The following is a 13,188-nucleotide window of genomic DNA, read 5'->3' as shown; positions in this document are numbered from 1 at the left end:
AATATCCCATTGTATGTATGTGTGTGGGGGTATGTGTGTATCACATAAAGAACACGTGTTCTTCATCCATTCATCTTTTAAGGGGTACTTATCTGTTGTACATAGTACTGCTGAGAACATTAGGGTGCATCTGTCTTTTCAAATTAGAGTTTTCAGCTTTTCTGGATATAGGTTGGCAGATTTTTTTTTTTTGCAGCAGCACTTTGAATAAATCATTTCATTCTCTCCTGGCCTGCAATATGTGAGAAATCCACTGGTAGCCTAATGGGAGTTTCCTTGTATGTGAGGAATTTTTTTCTCTTGTCACTTTTTAAATTCTCTTTGTCTTTGATTTTAGGTGATTTCATTATGGTGTGTTTCGAGATCTTTTGGGGGACCTATTAAAAACTTGGATGTCTAAATCTCTTCACAGATTGGGAAGATCTCAGCTATTATTTCTTTAAATAAGTTTTCTGCCCCTTTCTCCCTCTCTTTTCCTTTGGGGACTCCAACAGTGCTTAGGTCGTTTTTCTTCATACCCCATAATTTGTGAAGGCTTTCTTCACTTTTTCATATTTTCTCTTCATTCACCTTACCTGGATAATTTCAAATGACCTGTCATTGACTTCATGGATTTTTTTCTTCTGCTTGATTAAGTCTGTTATTAATACTTTCTAGTGTATTTTCATTTCATTCATTTTAGTTTTCAGCACCATGATTTGTGTTTGGTTCTTTTTGTGATTTAATGTCTCTCTGTTAAATTTTTCCTTTTGTTCATGTGACTTCCTTGGTGGCTCAGATGATAAAGAACTCATCTGCAATGCCAGAGTACCTGGGTTCTGTCCCTGGGTCAGGAGGATCCCCTGGAGAAGGAAATGGCAACCCACTCCAGTATTCTTGCCTGAGCTTGGTGGGCTGCAGTCTATTGGGTCACTAAGAGTTGGACACAACCGAGTGACCAACACTTCTGTTCATGTATTATTTTTCTGACTTCACTGAGTTGTCTTTTCTTGCAGCTCATTAAGGATATCTTTAAAACAAATACTTTGAATCTTCTGTTGGGCAGATTGCAGATCTCCATTTCTTTGGGGTCAGTAATTGAAGAATTACTGTGTTCCTTTGGTGGTGCCATGCTTCATGGAGTTTTTGTATTCCGTGAAGTCTCATATTGTTGTCTTTGCACTTGAAGCCATCATCTCTTCCAGGCTTCAGGAGAGATACAACTTCTGTCAGCCCTGCTAGAGACTTCTCAGTAAATGAAAATTTCATTAGTAGCTACTCCAAATGCTTTTTTAATGGTTATCAAGTTTTAGAATCAACCTGTAGAAAACATATGGAAGATTTTGTATGAGTTGTAAAAGTGAATATTACATATCTTGACAGTCTATGAAGATAATAAGCATTAAGATAACTAAAATCAGAACTACCTTCTGGTACTATTTGATAGAAGTCCATATATACCACTTTTATAATTGAGAAGTAATTGCCATTGCAGCTCATAAAAGGTGACTTGGGGGTGATACTCTCATTCTTGATTGATATTTAGATCAAATGGCTATGTTTACTTTCATGGAGCTGTGTGCTTTTAATCTGTGTGCTTTTCTGTAATATTTTATGCTAAACTTTAAAAGTGTACTCAATGTTGACTCAGTAGTTGTTATAAAAAGGTTAAAAGTACTGAAAGTTGACTTAAACTGCCTCTGCATGTAAGAATATCACATGGAGAAAAACAACCACTGTTACCAGCATTTCCTTCCATTCTCTTCATTGTGCTTTATTTTGACCACGCGGCATGTGGAACTTCCCCAACCAGGGATAGAACCCATGCCCTCTGCATTGGAATTGCAGAGTCTTCTAACAACTGGACCACCAGGGAAGTCCTGTTGTGCGTCTTTTGCCTATATCCTTTACTTATATTTTTTTCTGATTGGAAAAGTACATATTCTTTTTAGAAAAGTTGCTAAACACAGTAAGGCCATGCTTCTCACAATGGAATAACGATATGATTGAAAAATCAGACCAGAGGCCATAATATGGAAGGTTTCATTAATGGCAAGGTACCCAGAACTTTAAGATTTTTATGTTAAGAATGTAAGGGTTCTGGGATTTCCCTGGCAGTTCAGTGGTTAACACTCCATGCTCCCCATGGAGGGTGCACGGGTTCGATCCCTGGTTGGGAATTAAGTCTGCATGGCATAGCCTTAAAATAAAACAAACAAGTGAAAATGTAAGGGTCCTGATTTGGGTCAGCATATAGTAAGCACACAGTACCCTTTGCCTCTGGCTGCATGTGTGCTAAGTAGCTTCAGGGTGTCCGAAACCATGCGGGCCTATGGACTGTAGCCCACCAAGCTCCTCTGTCTGTTAGATTCTCCAGGTAAGAATACTGCAGTGGGTTGCTGTGCCCTCCTGCAGGGGATCTTCCTAGCCCAGGGATCGAACCCAGGTCTCCCGCATTACAGATGATTCTTTACCATCTGAGCTACCAGGGAAGCCCAAAATACTAGAGTGGTAGCCTATCCCTTCTCCAGGGGAACTTCCCAACCCAGGAATTGAACCAGGGTCTCCTGCATTGCAGGTAAATTCTTTACCAGCTGAGCTACCAGGGAAGCGCATTCTCTGTATCTCTTACATCTCCTGCATTGGCAGTCAGGTTCTTTACCACCAGCATCACCTGGGAAGTCTTTTTGGCTAAATGCAATTAAATGACTAGGGCCGATTGCATGGACCACCGATTGGAAAGGAAACTTGTTTTTGTTTTTCCTCTCCATAGAGTGTCTTCTAGCATGGACTCAAAGGTAACCCAGAACCTGGAACTGAACAGTAAGTATAGACAGAAGTCCAAGAGAAGCCTGTCTTTCTAGTCTGAGGAGTGAGAAAGGGACTTCTTAAGAGATTGGAGGGTAAGGATGCAGGAAGAAAATCTTGTGTCTTGTTTGTTTTTTTTCCCCTCCATTTTCTCCTGCTCTTGACCCCCATGAAATTTTGTGGTGGTGAAGGCAATAGTGACATCGGCAGCCAGCGGGGAGAGGAATCCTTTTATTTACAGGGATTATGGTCTCAAGAGCATGGAGAAATTTGCTGATTTTGTTCTCAGTTCTTACTGCTTGACCTGGGAAGCAGTTACAGTTGTGGGAGGTGCTCAGCAGTAGAAAGAAATGACATCATTTCCTTTCTTGCCGGTAGACCCACAGAAGGTCCTCAGGGAGCTGGAATGTCTTGGGAAGATTGTAAAGAGGAAAGTGAAAGTTGCTCAGTTGTTTCCAACTCTTTGTGACCCCGTGGACTGTACAGACCCTGGAATTCTCCAGACCAGAATACTGGAATGGGTAGCCTTTCCCTCTCCAGGGGATCTTCCCAACCCAGGGATCAAACCCAGGTCTCCCTCATTGCAGGTGGATTCTTTACCAGCTGAGCCACAAGGGAAGCCCAAGAATACTGGAGTGGGTAGCTTATCCCTTCTCCAGATCTTCCCGACCCAGGAATCAAGCCGGGGTCTCTTGCATTGCAGGTAGTTCGTTACCAGCTGAGCTGTCAGGGAAGCCCTGTAAAGAGGAAGGAACTCGACAAAGTGAACCCGTAATACTGTGTATGAACTCCGGATTCTCCTAAATATTATCTGTGCATTTGACCCTAAACAGCACACCAAAGGCTAGGCTGCTGTCCAAGTCATGTGCCAGAATCTGCACAATATGCTTGAGACAAGTCAGAATGGTACCGCAGGGGCTTTAAAATGATCTGATGTTGGAACCACAGCCCAGAGAGAGTGGATAGGAATTTGTGGATTGGACCTAATTAGGGAGATTGCTGCTAAAACAAAAATGTGCACTCACTTCAGCAGCACACATACTGAAATTGGAACAATGCAGAGAAAATTAACATGGCCCCTGTACAAGGATGACACGCAAATTCCTGAAGTGTTCCGTATTTTTTTTCCTTAAAAAACTAGGAATAGAACTACCATATGACCCAACAATTCCACTACTGGGCATATACCCTGAGAAAACCATAATTGAAAGAGACACATGTACCCCAGTGTTCACTGCAGCACTGTTTACAATAGCTAGGACATGGAAACACCTAGATGTCTTTTGACAGATCGGTGGATAAAGAAGCTGTGGTACATGTATACAATGGAATGTTACTCAGCCATAAAAAAGAACACATTTGAGTCAGTCTTAATGAAGTGGAGGGACCTGAAACCTGTTATACATAGTGAGATAGGTCAGAGAGAGAAAGACAAATATCATATATTAATGCATATATATGGAATCTAGAAAGATGGTACTGATGAACCTATTTGCAGGGCAGCAGTGGAGATGCAGACATAGAGAACAGACTTGTGGACACAGTGGGGGAAGGAGAGGGTGGGATGAATTGAGAGAGCAGCATGGAAACATATACATTACCATATGTAAAATAGATAGCTAGTGGAAATTTGCTGTATGATGTAGGGAGCTCAAATCAGGGACTCTGTGACAACCTGGAGGGGTGGGCTGGGGTAGGAGGTGGGAGGAGGTTCAGGGGGGGCATATGTATACCTTTGGCTGATTCATGTTGATAATGGCAGAAACCAACACAATATTGTAAAGCAAATATTGTCCAATTACAAACTAAAAAAAAAAAAAAAAAAACCCCACCATTTTCTATTGGAGTTGAACAAGATCCAGAATAACATAGCATAGTATCCAGACATTCAAAGTTACTCCACATGTAAACAATCAGGAAAATCTTACCGTCTTAAGGGGAAAAGACAGTCAACAGATGGACACCATGACATAACAAAGATGTTGGAATCAAGAAAGAATTTAAACTAAAATTATTAGTTAAAACCTGGCTCTAATAATCCAGGGTGCACATTTTTTTTTTTTTAAGTTTGTTTATATTTGGCCATGCTTTAAAGGTCCATCCAGTCAAGGCTAGTTTTCCAGTGGTCATGTATGGATGTGAGAGTTGGACTATAAAGAAAACTGAGTGCCGAAGAATTGATGCTTTTGAACTGTGGTGTTGGAGAAGACTCCTGAGAGTCCCTTGGACTGCAAGGAGATCAAACCAGTCCATCCTAAAGGAAATCAGTCCTGGGTGTTCATTGGAAGGACTGATGTTGAAACTGAAACTCGCAATACTTTGTCCACCTGATGTGAAGAGCTGACTCATTGGAAAAGACCACGATGCTGGGAAAGATTGAGGGCAGGAGGAGAACGGGACGACAGAGGATGAGATGGTTGGATGGCATCACCGACTCAATGGACATGGGTTTGGGTGGACTCTGGGAGTTGGTGATGGACAGGGAGGCCTGGCGTGCTGCGGTTCATGGGGTCGCAGAGTCGGACATGACTGAGCGACTGAACTGAACTGAACTGTCTTTGTTGCTGCATGGGCTTTTCTCTAGTTATGGCAGGTGGAGGCTGCTCACTAGTTGTGGAGTACAGGATTCTCATCACAGTGGCTTCTCGTAGTGGAGCACAGGTCTGTAGTGTGCAGGTTTCAGGCATTGCGGCTCCCACGCTCTGGAGCACAGACTCCGTAGTTGTGGCACGTGGGCTTAGTTGCTCCGCAGCTTTTGGGATCTTCCTGGACCAGGGATCGAACCTGTGCCTCCTGCATTGGCAGGCGGATTCTTTACCCCTGGACTACCCCGTTATTCCTTGAGGCTGAACATTTCTGAAACAAATAGAAAGATAGACATTTAAATTGGAAGTTTTATAACTGAAACTATATTTAAAATTCATTGAGTGAACTCAGTGACAGAATAGAGATATATTAAGAAGTCAGTTAACTTGAAGGTAGAAGGGTAAAACCTATGTATTTGAACAACAGGTTTTTAAAATAAACTGAAGAAAAATGAAGGGATCTTCAGGGGCCCTTGGGACAGTAAGAAAATGTTTATCTTTCATGTTATCAAAGTCTCAGAAGGGGTGAGATGGAGTGCAGTAAAAGTGTGTGTGGACATTATAGGAAGAAAGAAAGATGTTTCTTCACAGTTGACATGATATTCTACTTAGAAAATCCCAAGGAATGTACAAAAAAGACTGTGGAACTAATTATTGAGTTCAGCTCAAATGCAGGATACAAGAGCAACATATTGAAATCAGTTATATTTCTTTGTACTAGCGATTAACATGGGGAAACTGAAATTGAAAACAGAACCAGTCAAAAGAAATTGGGTGTAAATCTAACAAAACATGTACAGCACTTATATGCTAAAAACAGTAATGATTAAAGTAATACAGTAAGCAGACGAATGGATGAGGAAGCTGTGGTACATATACACCATGGAATATTACTCAGCCATTAAAAAGAATTCATTTGAATCAGTTCTAATGAGATGGATGAAACTGGAGCCCATTATACAGAGCGAAGTAAGCCAGAAAGATAAAGACCATTACAGTATACTAACACATATATATGGAAGTTAGAAAGATGGTAACGATAACCCTATATGCAAAACAGAAAAAGAGACTCAGATGTATTGAACAGACTTGTGGACTTGTGGGAGAAGGCGAGGGTGGGATGTTTCAAGAGAACAGCATCGAAACATGTATATTATCTAGGGTGAAACAGATCACCAGCCCAGGTTGGATACATGAGACAAGTGCTCGGGCCTGGTGCACTGGGAAGACCCAGAGGGATCGGGTGGAGAGGGAGGTGGGAGGGGGGACCGGGATGGGGAATACATGTAAATCCATGGCTAATTCATTTCAATGTATGACAAAAACCACTGCAATGTTGTAAAGTGATTAGCCTCCAACTAATAAAAATAAATGGGAAAAAAAAATGGAATTACCCCCCCCCCCCAAAATGATAAAGTAATACAGTAATGATTAAAGAGGGAGTTCCTGTGAGTGATTAGGACTCTATACTTCCATTGCAGGGGACGTGAGTTCGATCTCTGGTTGGGGAACTAAGATCCCATAAGCTGCAGTGCTGCCAAGGGAAAAAAAAAATCAGAGATTAAATCAATAGAGATATTCTGTTCATAGATTGGAAGACTAAACATAGTAGCAATGTCAATTCTTCTCAAAATTGATAATGCAAGTTTATTGTAATTCCTGTCAAAATTCTAGCAAGTTTTTTTTAGACGTAGACAAGATTACTTTAATATCTATATGGAAAGGCAAAGAAATTAGAAAAGGTAAAACAATTTTGAAGAAGAATAAAATGAGAGGAATCTCTTTACCCATTTCAGGACTTTAGAGCTACAGTCATCAAGGCCGCGTGGCACTGAGGGAGGGACAAACACAGATCAGCGGGACGGTTTAGAGAGCCTAGAAGTAGACTCACACGAGTCCAGCCAGTTGCTTTTTGACTGAATGTGTCCCCCAAAGTTCTTATGTTGGAACCCTCAGTGTGATTATATTAGGAAGTCATAGCCTTTAGGGGGATAATTAAGTCGTGAGGGTGGAGTCCTCATGGATGGGATTACCTGTCCTGGTAAATGAGACCGCAGAGAGCTCTCCCTCCCTTTTCTGCCATGTGAAGGCACGGTGAGAAGACGGCCGTCTGTGAACCAGGAAATGGGCCCTCATCAGAAACGGAACCTGCCAGTGCCTTGACTTGGACTTCCTAGACTCCAGAAGTGTGAAGAGTAAATATTTATTGTTTAAGCCACCCAGTGTATGCTATTTCTGTGGTAACAGCCCAGAGGGCTAAGACAGGTGCCAAAGCAGTTCATTGGAGGAAAGGTAGTCTTTTTAACATTTAGTGTTGCAACAATTGGTTATCCACAGGGAAAAACAACTCAAACCTAACCTCACATCTTACACAAAAAGTAACTCAAATGTTTCATAGATTTAAGGTGGGTTCAGACAATAAAGAAGGGCCTGCAATGCAGGAGACCCAGGTTTGATCCCTGGTTCCAGAGGATCCCCTGGAGAAGGAAATGGCTAAAGAATTCCATGGGCTACAGTCCATGGACTGTAGAGTCGCAGAGAATCAGACACCACTGAGCCACTAATACACAACAATTAAAAATTTTAGGAGGAAACATCGGAGAAAAATTTCAGAAGTAAGGCTTGGTGAAGAATTCTTTTTAAAAAATTTATTTTTTATCGTAACATTTTTTTTTTTTTTTTGCTGTGCTGGGTCTTCATTGCTTTGCATGGACTTTCTCTAGTTGCAGCAAGCAGGAGCTACTCTTTGCATGAGCTTCTCATCGCTTCTCATTGTGGTGGCTTCTCTGGTTGCAGAGCACAGACTCTATAGAGTGAAGGCTTCAGTAGTTGTGGCATGTGGGCTCAGTAACTGCGGCTTACAAGCTCCAGAGTACTGTCTCAGTGGTTGCAGCCCACTGACTTAGTTGCTTCTCAGCGTGTGGGATCTTTCCAGACCAGGGATTGAACCTGTGTCCCCTGCCTTGAAAGGTGGATTCCTATCCACTGCACCACCAAGGAAGTCTGGTGAAGAATTCTTATACATGGCACCTAAAGCGTGACCCATAAAGGGGGAAAAAAATAGGATAAATGAGACTTCATCAAAGATTAAAAGCTTTGGCTCTATCATAGAGTCTGTGAAAAGAGTTTTTAAGACAGGTTACAGACTTGACTTGAAGAAAATATTTGTGAACAACATGTCTGGCAGGGACTTACATCTAGAATATCTAGAATATATTATATAAGGAAATCTCAGCAACTCCTAAATACCTAGTGGATCAAAGAAGAAAGTACGTGAGGAGTTAGAAAATACTTTTGTGATGAATGCAAACAAAACAAAAAATTCACAAATACAGAAGCTGTGGGATACAACTAAAGTAGTGTTTAGAGGGAAATTTACAACTATTAGTGCCTGTGTTAAGAGAGAAAAAACAGCTCAGATCAGTAACCTTAAGAAATTAGAGAAAGAAGAAAAAGAAGAAGCTAGAAAAGAGAAAAATAAACCCATAACAAACAGAAGGAAAAAAATAATAAAGACTAGAATGTAAACAAATGCAGAGAGACTAGGAAAATAGTGAAGTACATAAAAGCAAGAGTTTGTTTTTTTAAAAGATCAACAGAGAATAAGAGGAAGCTCAAATAACTGGAATCATTACAGAAAGTGGGGACGGGACAGTACCACCAACCTTCAGTAATAAAAATGACTATAATACTATGAACAGCAAATATTATGCTAATAAATTAGATAGCCTAGGTGAAATGGACAAATTCCTGGAAACACAAACAAAATTTATTCAAGAAGAAATAGAAAATCTGAATAGACTTGACAGATAAAGAGATTGAGTTAATAGTTTAAAAACTTCCCACACAGAAGGAAAAAGCCCAAGATCAGATGGCTTCACTAATAAATTCTGTCAGATCTTTAAAGGTGATTTAACTAGCTTTGACTGGACAGACTTTTGTTGGTAAAGTAATGTCTCTGTTTTTTAATATGCTATCTAGGTTGGTCATAGCTTTTCTTCCAAGGAACAAGTGTCTTTTAATTTCATGGCTGCAGTCACCATCTGCAGTGATTTTGGAGCCCCCCAAAATAAAGTCTTTCACAGTTTCCATTGTTTCCCCATCTATTTGCCATGAAGTGATGGGACTGGATGCCATGATGTTAGTTTTCTGAATGTTGAGTTTTAAGTCAACTTTTTCATTTTCCTCTTTCATTTCATCAAGAGGCTCTTTAGTTCCTCTTCTCTTTCTGCCATAAGTGTGGTGTCATCTGCCCATCTGTATCTGAGGTTATTGATATTTCTCCCAGCAATCTTGATTCCAGCTTGTGCTTCATCCAGCCTGGCATTTCGAATGATGTATGTATTCTGCATATAAGTTAAATAAGCAGGGTGACAATATACAGCCTTGATATACTCCTTTCCCAATTTGGAATCAGTCTGTTGTTCCATGTCCAGTTCTAACTGTTCCTTCTTGACCTGCATACAGATTTCTCAAGAGGCAGGTCAGGTGGTCTGATATTCCCATCTCTTGAAGAATTTTCCACAGTTCATTGTGATCCACACAGTCAAAGGCTTTGTTGTAGTCAATAAAGCAGAAATAGATGTTTTTCTGGAACTCTCTTGCTTTTTCGATGATCCAGTGAATGTTGGCAATTTGATCTCTGGTTCCTCTGCCTTTTCTAAATCCAGCTGGAACATCTGGAAGTTCATGGATAATGTACTGTTAAGCCTGACTTGGAGAATTTTGAGAATTACTTTAGTAGCATGTGAGAAGAGTGCAATTGTGCGGTAGTTTGAGCATTCTTTGGCATTGCCTTTCTTAGGCATTGGAATGAAAACAGACCTTTTCCAGTCCTGTGGCCACTGCTGAGTTTTCCAAATTTGCCGATATATTGAGTGCAGCACTTTCACAGCATCATCTTTCAGGATTTGAAATAGCTCAATTGGAATTCCATCGCCTCCACTAGCTTTGTTCGTAGTGATGCTTTCTAAGGCCCACTTGACTTCACATTCCAGGATGTCTGGCTCTAGGTGAGTGATCACACCATTGTGGTTATCTGGGTCATTAAGACCTTTTTTGTACAGTTCTGTGTATTCTTGCCATCTCTTCTTAATATCTTCTGCTTCTGTTAGGTCCACACCATTTCTTTCCTTTATTGTGCCCTTCTTCACATGAAATGTTCCCTTGGTATCTTTAATTTTCTTGAAGAGATCTCTAGTCTTTCCCGTTCTATTGTTTTCCTCTATTTCTTTGCAGTGATCACTGAGGTAGGCTTTCTTATCTCTCCTTGATATTCTTTGAAACTCTGCATTCAAGTAGGTGTTTCTTTCCTTTTCTCCTTTTCCTCTCACTAGCCATGAGGGAAATGCAAATCAAGATCAAATAAGATACTTATACACTCCTATTAGTCCAGCTAAAATAAAGAATAGTAGCAATACCAAACGCTGGTGAGGATGCCAAAAACGAAGTCTGTCTGGTGGAAGTGTAAAACGGTGTGGGTACTCTGGAAAATATGTTGGCAGTCTTAGGTTGTATAGTACGTTTTATGTTTCCTAGCAGTTTAACTTCTGGTTATTTATTCCAGTGAAAGAAGATAGTCAGTAAATGTTTGTGGTAAGAATAAGCATGATGGGTCCAGTATGGCTGAAATTTAGGGGAGATGGTAAGGCTTTTCGACAAATGATCTTGGAAAGCTTTGAGACAGAGTCTGCAGTCTATGTCGTTTTTTGCATCTCTTTTCCTACTCTCTCCTTGGGGCTTTGACACATTTATTTTTCTTGGTTGAGTGTTTAACTTTTGTGAGTTGGTTGAAGAGAATTTTAAATGCTGAAAGTTTGGTGAATACAGGCACAAAATAAATAGACCATCATCTCTTAAAAAAAAAATGTCCTGTGTTAATGTATATTATGTGTATGGATTTTTCTAAAATTGGACATTTATGATCTGGTTTGGGGCAGGTTCAGAATCATGGGTTCAGCAAGCTCGTGACAAAGTGGCACCAGTCTGCCTCCCCAGTCTGCCCTCAGGGACTCCTCCTGTTCTTTGATGCCCTTTGTCCTCTGAGCCAGTGGGTCTGACTTGATCTGGGCTTGTCCTCTCTGTAGACTTCCTCCAGGGCTGTTCTTTGTCCTGGTTCCAATCGTTTTTTTTCTTTATACATACAGCTCTATAATTTGGGTCTATAACAGCAGAGCCCTTTGTTTTTGCTTGTAGCAGGGTGTCCCGTGAAGGCACTGGACAAGATCATTTACATTTTTGTGTAATAGGTCCGCTCAGGCCCCCAGGGCCTCCGTCCCTTCTACATATTGTGTCTATTTTTAATTTTTAAAAATTATTTTAAATTACTATTTTTTATTTTTTAAAAGTATGTTTTTAATTTTTTATGTTATTTTTATTGTGTTAAAATATGTATAAACATAACATTTGCCATGTTAACCATTTTTAATTGTGTAATTCAGGGACATTAATTACATTCACAGTGTTGTGCAGCCATCAGCATTATCTATTTCTAAAACTTTTCATCACCCCAGAAAGCTGTAATTAGTAACTTCCTATCCTCTCTGCCCCCAGGCTCCTAGTAACCTCTAATCTGTCTTCTGTCTCTACGGATTTTCCTAATCTAGATGTTTCTTAGAAGTGACATCATATAAAGTTTGTCTTGTTGCGTCTGCCTTATTTCATTTAGCATGTTTGCAAGGTCTATCCATGTCGTAGTGTATATCAGAACCTCATTCCTTTCTATGGCCAAATAACATTGTACTGTATGTGTATATATCACATAAAAACTGTTGTCTCTTTAAATTCAGGAAGCTGAGTTCAGAGTGTAGATTTTGAGCTGAAGAAATTTAAGTGTGGGGCAATGTAGGAAAGAGAAAATTTCAGTCCAGGTTGGATAAATTGTGCTTTGGAATAGCTTTGTGTCAAAGTGAACACAGTGGAGGGAAGATGAGTATTTCTCTTGCCAGGTTCAGGTAGGTGGGCTGTGTCATAAACTAGAATTTGGACTTCTTATTTTTGTTTGTTTTATGATTTTGTTTCCCAGGTGCTATGAGAATGAGCAATTAATATAAGTAATAGAGATGAATGGGAACTGAAAATGACTAAGATCATGTCAAAAAGACTTGTACTTGCTGCAGAATGGAAGGGAAATGTTTTTGGTTTTTTTCTCATATTAGTAATTTCATGTATAAGAGAACAGAAGAGTCCTGAGAAGGAGATGGGGATTAGTAGGATCACAGTTTCCTGGTGGGCTTGGTTTGGGGACCTTTAAGGGAAGAAATGTGGGGCTTGGCAGAGGACTGAGGTTGGAAACGCTCCAGCTTGTTCCTGACAGTGTCTTTCCACAGACATGTTTCTCGTTAGTGTTTGTTTCCCGCTTGGGGCAGGATGGAGAGTTGGGGCCTAGGAGCAGAAAAGTCGCTTCCCCAGAGTCATGGGTTATGCTGGTGGGAAGTGCAGCTGCGGGGCCTACCGCGGCCCCGGCCTGAGACCTTCGTGAGCTCGGAGCCCCCAGGTGAGGGGTCGGCTCTTGTCAGCAGCTCTGCTACTTGGGCAGGGCTGTCACTTGCTGGCTCCCCTGCCTGCTGCCTTTTGAGTTGACCCGCAGAGGGCTCTGTGGCGTCTTTCCTTAGAAGGTTCTCGGACTGGAGAATTGCACGCATGCTTGAGGCTTGTGCCTCCAGGAAGGTGGATGGAGTGGATCCCTTCTTGTTGACTGGCAGTGGTGTGACTGCTCTTGCTTCTTGTTTCTGCTCTCATACTTCTGAGGCATCATCTCTTTGGCCTGGGTTTCATCAGTGAGCCAGATCATGCCAAGAAACACGTCTGGGCAGGT

At 40.9% G+C, this 13,188-nt stretch overlaps 1 protein-coding gene and 1 non-coding gene across 2 annotated transcripts in view; both read left to right on the top strand.

The window, feature by feature from the left end:
* SCAP (SREBF chaperone) overlaps positions 1 to 13,188 on the top strand; it is a 97,947-nt gene that overhangs the window by 37,234 nt on the left and 47,525 nt on the right. The gene's annotated exons all lie outside the window — the stretch shown is intronic.
* On the top strand, positions 3,803 to 3,911 carry LOC139033787 (U6 spliceosomal RNA). The gene has a single exon (XR_011486267.1). It is a non-coding gene; the product is annotated as a U6 spliceosomal RNA (small nuclear RNA).

Source organism: Odocoileus virginianus, unplaced genomic scaffold (assembly GCF_023699985.2).
Source record: "Odocoileus virginianus isolate 20LAN1187 ecotype Illinois unplaced genomic scaffold, Ovbor_1.2 Unplaced_Contig_2, whole genome shotgun sequence".
Classification (NCBI taxonomy): Eukaryota; Metazoa; Chordata; class Mammalia; order Artiodactyla; family Cervidae; genus Odocoileus; species Odocoileus virginianus.
Note: the sequence above shows the minus strand (reverse complement) of the source record. Positions and strands in the feature narration are given on the sequence as shown.